Raw genomic sequence first — 12,685 nt, forward strand, 5'->3', positions numbered from 1 at the left:
AGAAAATTAAAAATAGATATGGGATCCCGTTACCTATATCCTACCTATACGACTATGAGATCAATAGCCAAAAGATTTAGAATAAACTATACTAAAGATAAAATCAAGCCTTAGTGCACGTTCTCCGATTGAACTCATACAGGGAAGTACTTCAGTGTACCATACAATCAGGGAAGCCCACAGAGGCAAACGTAAGTTACACCATACTTTCAGATACGAATGTATTGCTAGAATATGATTGGCAAGCCGCAACAGACATCTATGTGGTGCAAAATTCACGGATTTTTACTCCGAGTCAGCAACTGATTTGACGGCTGGTGACCCTCTTTTATATTACATTCAACCCTCGATCAGTCCGAATGACACCGCCGACATTGTAGCCAATATTATCGAATATTGAATAATAAGTAAAAGAATCAAATCGGTCGTTATGAAAGTAATTAGTTCATATTCGAATGAGTCCTATTGTAGGAAGATCTATGAGAAATGCTTTGTGCGAATACAGGAATATGATATGTAAATGGAACGTTGTTCTAATGGTTTTAAGCTTTGACAAAGTATTTGACCGCATAAATCGCTAGTTTCTTCCCACCAGAGTCCGAAGAACATCTACATCTACATCTACATCCATACTCCGCAAGCCACCTGACGGTGTGTGGTGGAGGGTACCCTGAGTACCTCTATCGGTTCTCCCTTATATTCCAGTCACGTATTGTTCGTGGAAAGAAGGATTGTCGGTATGCTTCTGTGTGGGCTTTAATCTCTCTGATTTTATCCTCATGCACTCTTCGGGGGATATACGTAGGAGGGAGCCAAATACTGCTTGACACTTCGGTGAAGGTATGTTCTCGAAACTTTAACAAGAGCCCATACCGAGCTGCTGAGCGTCTCTCCTGCAGAGTCTTCCACTGGAGTTTATCTATCAACTCCGTTACGCTTTCGCGATTACTAAATGATCCTGTAACGAAGCGCGCTGCTCTCCGTTGGATCTTCTCTATCTCTTCTATCAACCCTATCTGGTGCGGATCCCACACTGTTGAGCAGTATTCAAGCGTACTGTAACCTAATTCCTTTGTTTTCGGATTGCAATTCCTTAGGATTCTTCCAATGAATCTCAGTGTGGCATCTGCTTTACCGACGATCAACTTTATATGATCATTCCATTTTAAATCACTCCTAATGCGTACTCCCAGATAATTTATGGAATTAACTTGGTTCAAATGGCTCTGAGCACTATGGGACTCAACTGCTGTGGTCATTAGTCCCCTAGAACTTAGAACTACTTAAACCTAACTAACCTAAGGACATCACACACATCCATGCCCGAGGCAGGATTCGAACCTGCGACCGTAGCAGTCGCACTGTTCCGGACTGCGCGCCTAGAACCGCGAGACTGGAATTAACTGCTTCCAGTTGCTAACCTGCTATTTTGTAGCTAAATGATAAAGGATCTTTCTTTCTATGTATTCGCAGCACATTACACTTGTCTACATTGAGATTCAATTGCCATTCCCTGCACCATGCGTCAATTCGCTGCAGATCCTCCTGCATTTCAGTACAATTTTTCATTGTTGCAACCTCTCGATACACCACAGCATCATCTGCAAAAAGCCTCAGTGAACTTCCGATGTCATCCACCAGGTCATTTATGTATATTGTGAATAGCAACGGTCTTATGACACTCCCCTGCGGCACACCTGAAATCACTCTCACTTCGGAAGACTTCTCTCCATTGAGAATGACATGCTGCGTTCTGTTATCTAGGAACTCCTCAATCCAACCACACAATTGGTCTTATAGTCCGTATGCTCTTACATTGTTCATTAAACGACTGTGCGGAACTATGTCAAACGTCTTGCGGAAGTCAAGAAACACGGCATCTACCTTTCAACCGGTGTCTATGGCCCTCTGAGTCTCCTGGACGAATAGCGCGAGCTGGGTTTCACACGACCGTCTTTTTCGAAACCCATGCTGATTCCTACACAGTAGATTTCTAGTCTCCAGAAAAGTCATTATACTCGAACATAATACGTGTTCCAAAATTCTACAACTGATCGACGTTTGAGATATAGGTCTATAGTTCTGCACATCTGTTCGACGTCCCTTCTTGAAAACGGGGATGACCTGTGCCCTTTTGTAATCCTTTGGAACGCTTCGCTCTTCTAGAGACCTACGGTACACCGCTGCAAGAAGGGGGGCAAGTTCCTTCGCGTAATCTGTGTAAAATCGAACTGGTATCCCATCAGGTCCAGCGGCCTTTCCTCTTTTGAGCGATTTTATTTCTCTATCCCTCTGTCGTCTATTTCGATGTCTACAATTTTGTCATCTGTGCGACAATCTAGAGAAGGAACCACAATGCAGTCTTCCTCTGTGAAACAGCTTTGGAAGGAGACATTTAGTATTTGGGCCTTTAGTCTGTCATCCTCTGTTTCAGTACCATTTTGGTCACAGAGTGTCTGGACATTTTGTTTTGATCCACCTACCGCTTTGTCATGGGCCAAAATTTCTTAGGATTTTCTGCCAAGTCAGTACATAGAACTTTACTTTCGGATTCATTGAACGCCTCTCGCATAGCCCTCCTCATACTACATTTCGCTTCGCGTAATTTTTGTTTGTCTGCATGGCTTTGGCTATGTTTATGTTTGCTGTGAAGTTCCCTTTGCTTCCGCAGCAGTTTTCTAACTCGGTTGTTGTACCACGGTGGCTCTTTTCCATCTCTTACGATCTTGCTTGGCACATACTCATCTAACGCATATTGTACGATGGTTTTGAAATTTGTCCACTGATGCTAAACACTATCTGTACTTGAGACAAAACTTTTGTGTTGAGCCATCAAGTCCTCTGAAATCTGCTTTTTGTCACTTTTGCTAACAGAAAAATCTTCCTACCTTTTTAATATTTCTATTTACGGCTGAAATCATCGATGCAGTAACCGCTTTATGGTCGCTGATTCCCTGTTCTGCATTAACTGATTCGAATAGTTCGGGTCTATTTGTCACCAGAAAGTCTAATATGTTATCGCCACGAGTCGGTTCTCTGTTTAACCGCCCAAGGTAGTTTTCAGATAAAGAACTTACAAAAATTTCACTGGATTCTTTTTCCCTGCCACCCGTTATGAACGTTTGAGTCTCCCAGTCTATATCCAGCAAATTAAAATCTCCACCCAGAACTATAACATGGTGGGCAAATCTACTCGAAATATTTTCCAAATTATTCTTTAGGTGCTCAGCCACAACAGCTGCTGAGCCCGGGGGCCCATAGAGACATCCAATTACCATGTCTGAGCCTACTTTAACCGTGACCTTCACCCAAATCATTTCACAATTCGGATCTCCGTGAATTTCCTTCAATACTATTGCACTTCTTATCGCTATATACACGCCTCCCCCTTCACTGTCCAGCCTGTCTCTGTGGTATACATTCCAATCTGAGTTTAGGATTTCATTACTGTTCACGTCTGGTTTCAGCCAACTTTCTGTCCCTAGTACTATATGGGCGTTGTGACCGTTTATTAATTAGAGCAGTTCTGGGACCTTTCTATAGACGCTCCTGCAGTTTACTATTAGCACAATAATATTGTTATTCCCTGTTGCATTTTGCCTACTCCTACCTTGCCGCGTCTCAGGAGGCGTCTTGTCGGGCCTAGGGAAGGAATTCTCTAACCTAAAAAAAAAAAAACATGTGCGGTCTACACGTACTCCGCTAACCTTGTAGCCGCTTCCGTCGTGTAGTGCACGCCTGACCTATTCAGGGGGACCCTACATTTCTTCGCCCGATAGCGGAGGTCGAGAAATTTGCACCCCAGCTCTCCGCAGAATCGTCTGAGCCTCTGGTTTAAGCCTTCCACTCGGCTCCAAACCAGAGGACCGCGATCGGTTCTGGGAACGATACTACAAATAGTTAGCTCTGATTCCACCCCGCGAGCGAGGCTTTCCACCTTCACCAATTCCGCCAACCGCCTGTACGAACTGAGGATGACCTCAGAACCCAGACGGCAGGAGTCATTGGTGCCGACATGAGCAACAATTTGCAGTCGGGTGCACCCAGTGCCTTCTATCGCCGCCGGTAGGGCCTCCTCCACATCTCGGATGAGACCCCGTGGCAAGTAGACAGAGTGAACACTGGCCTTCTTCCCCGACCTTTCCGCTATTTCCCTAAGGGTACATAGTGATCATTTTATACGCTTAAACACAAATGTATAGTTAAACTTACTCCAGACTCTAAGATAATGGTCAGCTAAGTTCATCTGTGAGACAGCTTTGCTCCGTTACTCTGACGCTGTGTGTGTTCGCCGTGGAATCATTACTGTCAAGCCTGCATAAGAGATTACGAGGTTTACAGATGTTAGGTATAAAAACCGTAGCCTTCCTTATGCTGATGACCTACTTAACAGGAAATGTGAAACTGAAGTAGCGCACAGAATCATTCTAGCTCATGCCATTGCTTCTGGCGTCAAGCTTAGTTAATACATGTCCAACATTTTACCTGTAGAACCCCGAACTGAGAACTTGCAAATAAAATGGCTGCAAAGAATAGAAAACGAACCACTTAGGCATTATTTCATGTCCAATTCACTGATGAGGCTGTTGCCAGTTGGGACGTCAAAAGTTAAAACATTCAGAGTAGGTCTCCACGAACACAAACACATAATGCTAACCCGGTTACAGGCAGCTCTGTTAGTTAACGGTGCACTCACAGCAAAATATGTCACATCGCAGAAGGGCTACCAGTCCCCACAGATACATCGCAGAAGATTCTTGATGCATCGTTTTGGTTGGCGTCATCGTTCCAACTATGGCAGTAAGCTGACTTAATGGAAGTTTGGTTGTCAAAGTCGTCCAAGAAAAATGCACGGGAGAGTATATGAATCGCAACGGTAAAACATTGAAGTTTCCTCCTAAGACACTCTCAAGAATTCTTTTCAACAGCGTAACCTCCACGAGCAAAAAGGCTCCTGTCGATATTGAACGCATCAAGGCACAGTTAGACTACCTGCGTTCGAAATAATTACGTAGAAATGTGGTGCATTAATGACATTCCATAGTAGCTTAACAGCAGCAAGATCTATTGCCACCTGACAAGGCGACAAAGGTCAAACCCGGTGGAGGAGAAATGTGCAGTGTTCAATTCGATAAACGTCTAGAAAAATGTTGACATAAATCCATACTCCAAATAAAAACGGTGTTTGGTATAACAGTGTAAAGGAGAAGGTACCCACGCGTGACAACCTGCACAAAACTAAACCGTATCAGAATCCTTATTGCGATAATTCCCATGTTGTAGACAACCTGGCACACGCTCTAATCTGCAGAGATCAATTCCAAATATGGAATGGGACTACAAATAATCTTACGATGATCACTAGGGCAACAGAAATGACTGTAACGCTTAAAGGTGTATTTCAGACAGAGTGTCATTTTCCCTGAAACAAAGAACGACAAGGCTATTTTCGGCGAGTTCGCAAATTTTCCAATGAAGACCAAAATTTCTAGTATAGACGAGCATGTAAAATATATAATGGAATAGCACTGTAATCTTTGGAAGAGTCCCAAATACAAAGCATTCGTTCAAAATTTTTTACTACAGACTTGAACGTAAAGAAGAGATGCTTTTCGTTTGTGCCTTTCCGTTAAGAGAACTGCCACGAAGTTGACATTCATTTCACTTAAATTGTTCAGAAAATTTCTGTTTTTGGCCTTGATGTCTCAGAACTCTAACATAAAATAAAAAAATTGAAAAACTCAATGAAGTGCTTGATTTGTTATGTCATAAACATTTTAGGACATTTGTTTAAAAAACAAGATTTTTTTTAAATTTAGATTTCAAGAAAGAAATTTACGGTTTCAGAGAAGAACATTAAAGACATTGAAGCCACGCCGATAAAGCACAAAACTGGCGAGCTTAATGACGGACTGATGGGGAGGCAGCTGAGTTGGATAAAAAAGAAAGTGATGTGACGGTTACTGTTGTTGCTTTTAGATCAGGGGTTCCCGCGTTCGATTCCCGGCCATGTTGGAGATTTTATTCGTCCTTGACTGGGTGTTGTGTTGTCATTATTTCATACCCATCGACGGGCGAGTCATTGAAGTGCCTTGAAATAAAAAGACTTGTGATAGGCTGCCGAACAACCCCAGATGAGATCTTCCAGACAATAATGCCATTCGTTCACTTTTTAACGAATTTTTAAACATAAGAACAAAATTTGGTGTTTCAAACGTATCATGTAGTTCTAAGAACATGAATAGACGGAAATGCAGGGACTGTGACGACAGTTCCTTGACACGTGTAATGTGCTGCGATCCTTTATCATTTAGCTACAATATAGCAGGTCAGCAACTGGAAGCAGTTAATTCTGTAAATAATGTGGAAGTAGGCATTAGAAGTGATTTGAAATGGAATGACAATATAAAATTAATCGTCAGTAAAGCAGATGCCAGACTGAGATTCATTGCAAGAATCCTAAGGAAATGCAATCCGAAAACAAAGGAAGTAGGTTACAGTACACATGTTCGCCCACTACTTGAATACTGCTCACCGGTGTGGGATCCGTACCAAATAAGGCTGATAGAAGAGAGAGAGAAGATCCAACGGAGAGCAGCGCGCTTCGTTACAGGATTATTTAATAATCACGAAAGCTTTACGGAGATGACAGATAAACTCCAGTGGAAGACTCTGCAAGAGAGACGCTCAGTATCTCGGTGCGGGCTTTTGTTGAAGTTTCGAGTACATACCTTCATCGAGGAGTCAAGCAGGATATTGCTTCCTCCAATGTATATCTCGCGAAGAGACCATGAGAATAAAATCAGAGAGATTAGAGCCCACACAGAGGCACACCGACAATCTTTCTTTCCACGAACTATACGAGACTTGAATAGAAGGGAGAACCGAAAGAGGTATTCAAAGTACCCTCCGCTACACACCGTCAGGTGGCGTGCGGAGTATGGATGTAGATGTAGATGGATTTTAAGTTCTAGCTACTGCAAGCGTACTTCCTAATAAGATGACATTTGGCCTCAACACTATAGTTTGTTTCCTTTTCCCACAAGTTAAAAGAAACCGCAAAACCAAAAGACTTTCACCAGACAAGCTACAATTCATAAATTCTAGATTCCTACAAAGGCTCAGCTTTCATCTTACTGAGCTGTTGCATACAGCAAGAAACCTCGCATCGTAGTGTTAGACTTTATTTTACAAGCTGCTCTCGACGTGATATGTAACGTACTTGGTAAGTCAGCTGCCAAGCAAATGGCAAGTGTTCCTTTGTCAGACAAAACTGTTAGTCGTTGAAAACTCAATAGCGCTGGCGAAATTAATGATCACTTGCTTATAAAAGTCACACGAATGGTGATTTAGCTGATCAGCTGCAATGAAAATCACAACACAACGCATCTAATTTATTACGTGGCTTTATCGATGATAACAAATTTCATGAGTATCTTCTTTTCTGCTGAATATGACTCTTGGAACAAAAGCAACAAACCTCTATGACGTACTACACTGTTCAATGGAAGAAAACAACATTAACTGTAAGAATTGTGTAGGTGTGTGGAAAGTCATACTGCAATCTTTGGTCCATAAAGAGGTTCATCATGCTTTTTGGACACACTGTTTTTCTCACCGAGAAGCACTGGCGTCAGAAGGCTTGCGAATCAATCGGAGTGCTTCCGCGGTGTATCTTAGCGCCATACATCCGCACACAGAGCAGTTTTGAATGTCAGTACACATTTTCAGACAGCGACTCTGACGTAACAGTTTACTTCAGCACCAGGAGCAACATAAGATGACGTCAGGAAACATATGTTCCCAATTGAAGAACATTTCTTTTGATATTCTCTGCCTCCTGTTTTTACTTGAAAGAGCCGGTATATGTAGAGAGATTTAATAAAATATTTTTATTTACTTACTAGAACATGAGTACAACTTGTATTTTATGTCTGCATGCTTTAATGTTTTTCTGTTATGCTTTTAATGCCAAAAGACATATTACGCACTATAATTGCAATTTAATAATTTTCGGGACTTTTCTTTTATTAAGTCTTGTAGTTGACGACGTTGCTTCTTCGCAGATTTGATGATTCTAAGTCAAGGGACCGTATCCTTGCCTTAAACTTTTTGATGAGTGAGTTCGCAAGTAACAAATCAGAAAGACATACGGGGAACGAAGCGATCCTGTAAGGGTTCCGTATTTACCGACTGCGGTGCGGAACCGTAAAAATGTGTTGTGTCAACAGTTAATTAAGAAATTATTAAACTTATTCAGTTTTCTCAAAACTCCAGTTTCTTTACTCCAGATTTAGTGTCGGATGTCAGGTGCCAAAAGAGCCATGGGTGCTCAAGGGATCCGCGGACCCAAAAAGTTATTGAACCTCTGGTGTCTATCCTTTTACCATTCAGTTAACTACGAAAATGATAATCGTATTTCTTGTAGTATCTTGTATCGATTGCATTAATTCAAATTTGATATACTCGTACATTTCTTAATGATTGATTAAGAAACACATTTTTCTCAACGCATTTATGTTTGATATTTACATAGTGTTCCAGGACGAGAGGTCAGTGTTCAAGGATTTAACAGGAACGATAATTTGAAGCAAGAGAGTCTAGTAGTCATGGGCTGTAAAACGCTTGCCTTAATAGCTACGAGCACTTCATCTTCGCTACTGTGGAACCCGTCTTTTCTGCTGAACAACAGCTCATAGCTCTAAAAAATAATGGTTCAAATGGCTCTGAGCACTATGGAACTTATCATCTGAGGTCGTCAGTCCCCTAGAACTTTGAACTACTTAAACGTAACTAACCTAAGAACATCACACACATCCATGTCCGAGGCAGGATCCGAATCTGCAACCGTAGAAGTCACGCGGATCCCGGTTGAAGCCTCTAGAACCGCTCGGCCATAGCTCTTAAGGCATGCATTTTAGAGTTCATGTTTAACAGGCAATTTTTTCTTGTTTCGGTGCACGCTACCTCCTCCCAAAATATGGAAAGATAAGAGCTTACATCAGAAGAGATTTGCATCATAGTATCGAAGATGAAGCGCTCATAGCTCTTAAGGTATGAATTTGAGAGCCTATGTTTAGTAGACTTCTTGCTTCATATGATCGTTCCTGTCATATACCAGAATATTGATCATTTGTCCTGGGACACACTGTATACACGAGATGTACCATTGCTTTAACTTTGGAAGTACCGCAATCAGTATAAAATATGTACTTACCCATTTTAAAATAGTTTATTCTGTGGTCTAAAGCACACGTATTTGCTATTTTGATGAGGGGTTGCTGCGGTATGTACACTGCTCCTTTTGTAAAACAAAGTTTTCGGATATGTTTTAATAGCGAGTAGTCGTTCATAAGGCTTAGGTGACAATGACTATTAGAGCAGTACGTAGAGACCAGCCTGATGTCACTTCCTATAGTACATTCTCACACAGGTCAACATTCGGTGATAGTTGTAGAACAGCCTACGATTCATCGTGCTGATATATAGGTTCTCGGTCATCGGAGGTCGTAGCATTTGTAGTATGCCACTCAAATAGACAGTACTTTACGTTTCTCACACATTTGGGGGGTGTTCCTGTCCATATATCATGGCACACGACGTTTGTGCATAACTTCTGGCCTACAGGAGAGTCAAATCATATTATACAAGAAATGTATTCGAACTGCCAATATGTGCAACGATTATCTGTCTAATGGAATGTCGGCAGTGAAAATTTGTGCCGGACCGGGACTAAAAGCTGTATTTCCTGTTCATCGCTCGCGGTTGCCTTGTCAAATGGCTCTCCGAGCAGGAGTCACGGCTACACCCAAGCTTCCACATGTCGTCAACCTTGTGTCTACAACCTGTACTCATACATCCGTTATGTATATTCCCGTACAGGGGAGATATTTTACTTGAAAGTCGTTCGTCCGATGTCGCATGAGATTATCTTTTGATCAGTATGTATTTTACACCGTTTTCTCTCTCCCTCAGATTTTATGAGGTTCTTTCAAATGAAACCTGGTCAGTGCGTCTTCCTTTGCCTTCCACGTAAGGTAACTGCGGGTATGGTGGCGCCATCTATTGGTAGAGAGACTGACTCGTGCGCACCTTTTGATGTTGCATAGCGCCAGTGTTGTTTCACGCCGAAGAGATGGTGGTCACACAAGTTATCGTCCAGTACCGAATATGCAGGCGAGTAAGCAGCAGCAACAACGAGGAGCGATTCGATTTTTGGCGGCGGAAGGAGTTGGTGGCCGTGAAATCTATCGACGGGTGTAGGCTGTGTACGGTGAGTACGGTCTGAGTCGTTCAACTGTTGTGGAATGTCGCAAACGATTCCTTGTGGGGCGCGTGTCACTGGAAGACGATGCTCGTCCTGGACAGGCTCATCGTGTCATCACACCGTAAACGATTGTGGAAGTGAATGCTTTAGTCTTGGACAACCGCAGAATCACCGTGGACGGGATCCATCGGTTATTGGGTATTAGAGTGGGCACCGCCCACATCATAATGTATCAACATTTTAAATTTCGAAAAATGTGTGCGCAATGGGTTCCCCACCAACTGACCGCCGACCAGCCCAATAATCGAATGGCGCTGTCTTTCAGTCACCTGCAACGTTATCATCAGGAGAAATACGGCTTTCTGCCACGTATTTCCATAGATGAGGAAACATGATGTTACCATTTTGAACCGGAAATCAAGCGTCAGAGCAAGCAGTAGAAACATGCAACTTCACCACCTCCAAGAAATCAAAGGCCGTGTGCACCACTTCTGAGAAGTTCATAATGTCCTTTTTTGACCAGAGGCCCCGCTGCTTGTCGAGTTCCTGGAACGGAAATCACCATCAGTGCCCAGCGTTATCAAGCCGCTTTACAGAACCTTAGACGAGTCAACAAGTCGAAACGCCGAGGCCTGTTGTCCAATGGCGCTATCCTCCTGCATTCCCGCCCACACACTCTGCCATTGCGGTGAAGACGACATTGCAACAGTTTCGGTGGGAAACGCTGTAACATCCACCGTAGAGTCCCGACTGTTCACCGTGTGACTTTCATGTGTCTGGACCTCTAAAACAAGCTATTCACGGACATCGATTCGCAACGGACGACGAAGTGTGTGACTGGGTCCAGACTTAGATTCGACAGTGGCCTACTAGGTTCTTTAAGGGTGCAGTCGACCAGCTAGTGTCGCAATGGGATAAATGTTCCAACAGTTTTGGCGACTATTTTTGTTTATGTGTGCTGTGTATAACGCCATTTTTGAGTTAATAAAATCGTTGCCGTTACTTTACAGTAGCTACCAGGTTTGATTTGAATGCCCCTTGTAGTATATTATTATTGTGTGCCTATGTTCGTATTTAAAAGCTTAAGGAAACGGCCTAGTTCACTATCTGGGGCTGCTAATGAGAAATTCCGTATTAGAAATATTTTTAATCTTCAGGTAGTCAAGTACATTAAGTGATGTAAAACAGCTTACTTGGCGATATTACGCTGAGGTGACTAAAGTCATAGGATACGTTTTAATATCGTCTCTGATTTCCTTTTTCCCGCCGCAGTGGGGCAGTTCGGCGTGACATGGACTCATTAAGTCATTGGATGTCCCCTGCAGAAACGCTGAGCCATGCTAGCTCTATAACCACCTGTAATTGCGAAAGTACTGCCAGTGCACGATTTTGACCACTCGATTATGTTCCATAAATGTTTGATGGAATTCACGTCGGGGCACCTGGTTGGACCAAACATTCTCTCGGAATTGTCCAGAATGTTCTTCAAGCCAATCGCGAACAATTGTGCCTTGTAACATGGCACGTTCTCACCCACAGAAGTTCCATCATTGCTTTAGAACATGAAGTCTGTGAATGCCTGCAAACGGTATCCAAGTAGCAGAATATCCAGAGGACCTACAGCATTTCACAACTCGCATCACTATGCAGCCACCACCTGCTCGCACAGTGCCTTGTTTCGTGGGGTCTGAGCCACAATCGAACCATACCGTTACTTCTTTCCAACTGAAATTTGGTCTCAGCTGGCCACACCACAGTTTTCCATTTGTCTAGGGTCCAACTGACGTGGTTACGAGTCAAGGAGAGATGCCGCAGGCGATGTTGTGCTGTTAGCAAGACCCTGCGTCGGTCGTCTGTTACCTCATCCCATTAACGCCAAATATGGCCACACTCTCCTATCTGATACGTTCGTTGTACGTTCCACATGGATTTCTGCGTTAATTCACACAGTTATCTGTTAGCACTTAGCTCCAACCAACATTCAGCGTTCAAAGTCTTTTAATTCCTGTCATGCGGCCACAATCATGTCGGAAACATCTTCTGATGAATTACCTGAGTACAAATGACAGCTCCATCAATGCGCTGTCGTTTTTGTACCCTGTGTACGCGACACTATCGCCATCTGAATTTGTGCATATCGCTATCCCATGAGTTTTGTCACCTGAATGTAAACTCATGGCACAAAACGGAACAAAATCACCACCAGTACCTGTTGGCAAGTACCAAAATACATTTCCTTGTCAGTAATAAAATATACCGAACAGACTGTTGCCTATTGACAGTGTTACATATTTTACAAGTTGATAAAGGTGACTCATTAAGGATTTTATGCTAGTTGGTGCCATAGATTTAACACCGCCATGTAAGCTTTTCCAAATGACCTAAGATACCTGAAGACGAACAAGGAATCGATACGGG

At 42.8% G+C, this 12,685-nt stretch overlaps 1 protein-coding gene across 2 annotated transcripts in view; it reads left to right on the forward strand.

The window, feature by feature from the left end:
• Nucleotides 1-12,685, forward strand: part of LOC126351455 (leucine-rich repeat and immunoglobulin-like domain containing-NOGO receptor-interacting protein 4) — a 2,189,427-nt gene that overhangs the window by 289,516 nt on the left and 1,887,226 nt on the right. The gene's annotated exons all lie outside the window — the stretch shown is intronic.

This window comes from Schistocerca gregaria, chromosome 1 (assembly GCF_023897955.1).
Source record: "Schistocerca gregaria isolate iqSchGreg1 chromosome 1, iqSchGreg1.2, whole genome shotgun sequence".
In the NCBI taxonomy this organism is placed as follows: domain Eukaryota; kingdom Metazoa; phylum Arthropoda; class Insecta; order Orthoptera; family Acrididae; genus Schistocerca; species Schistocerca gregaria.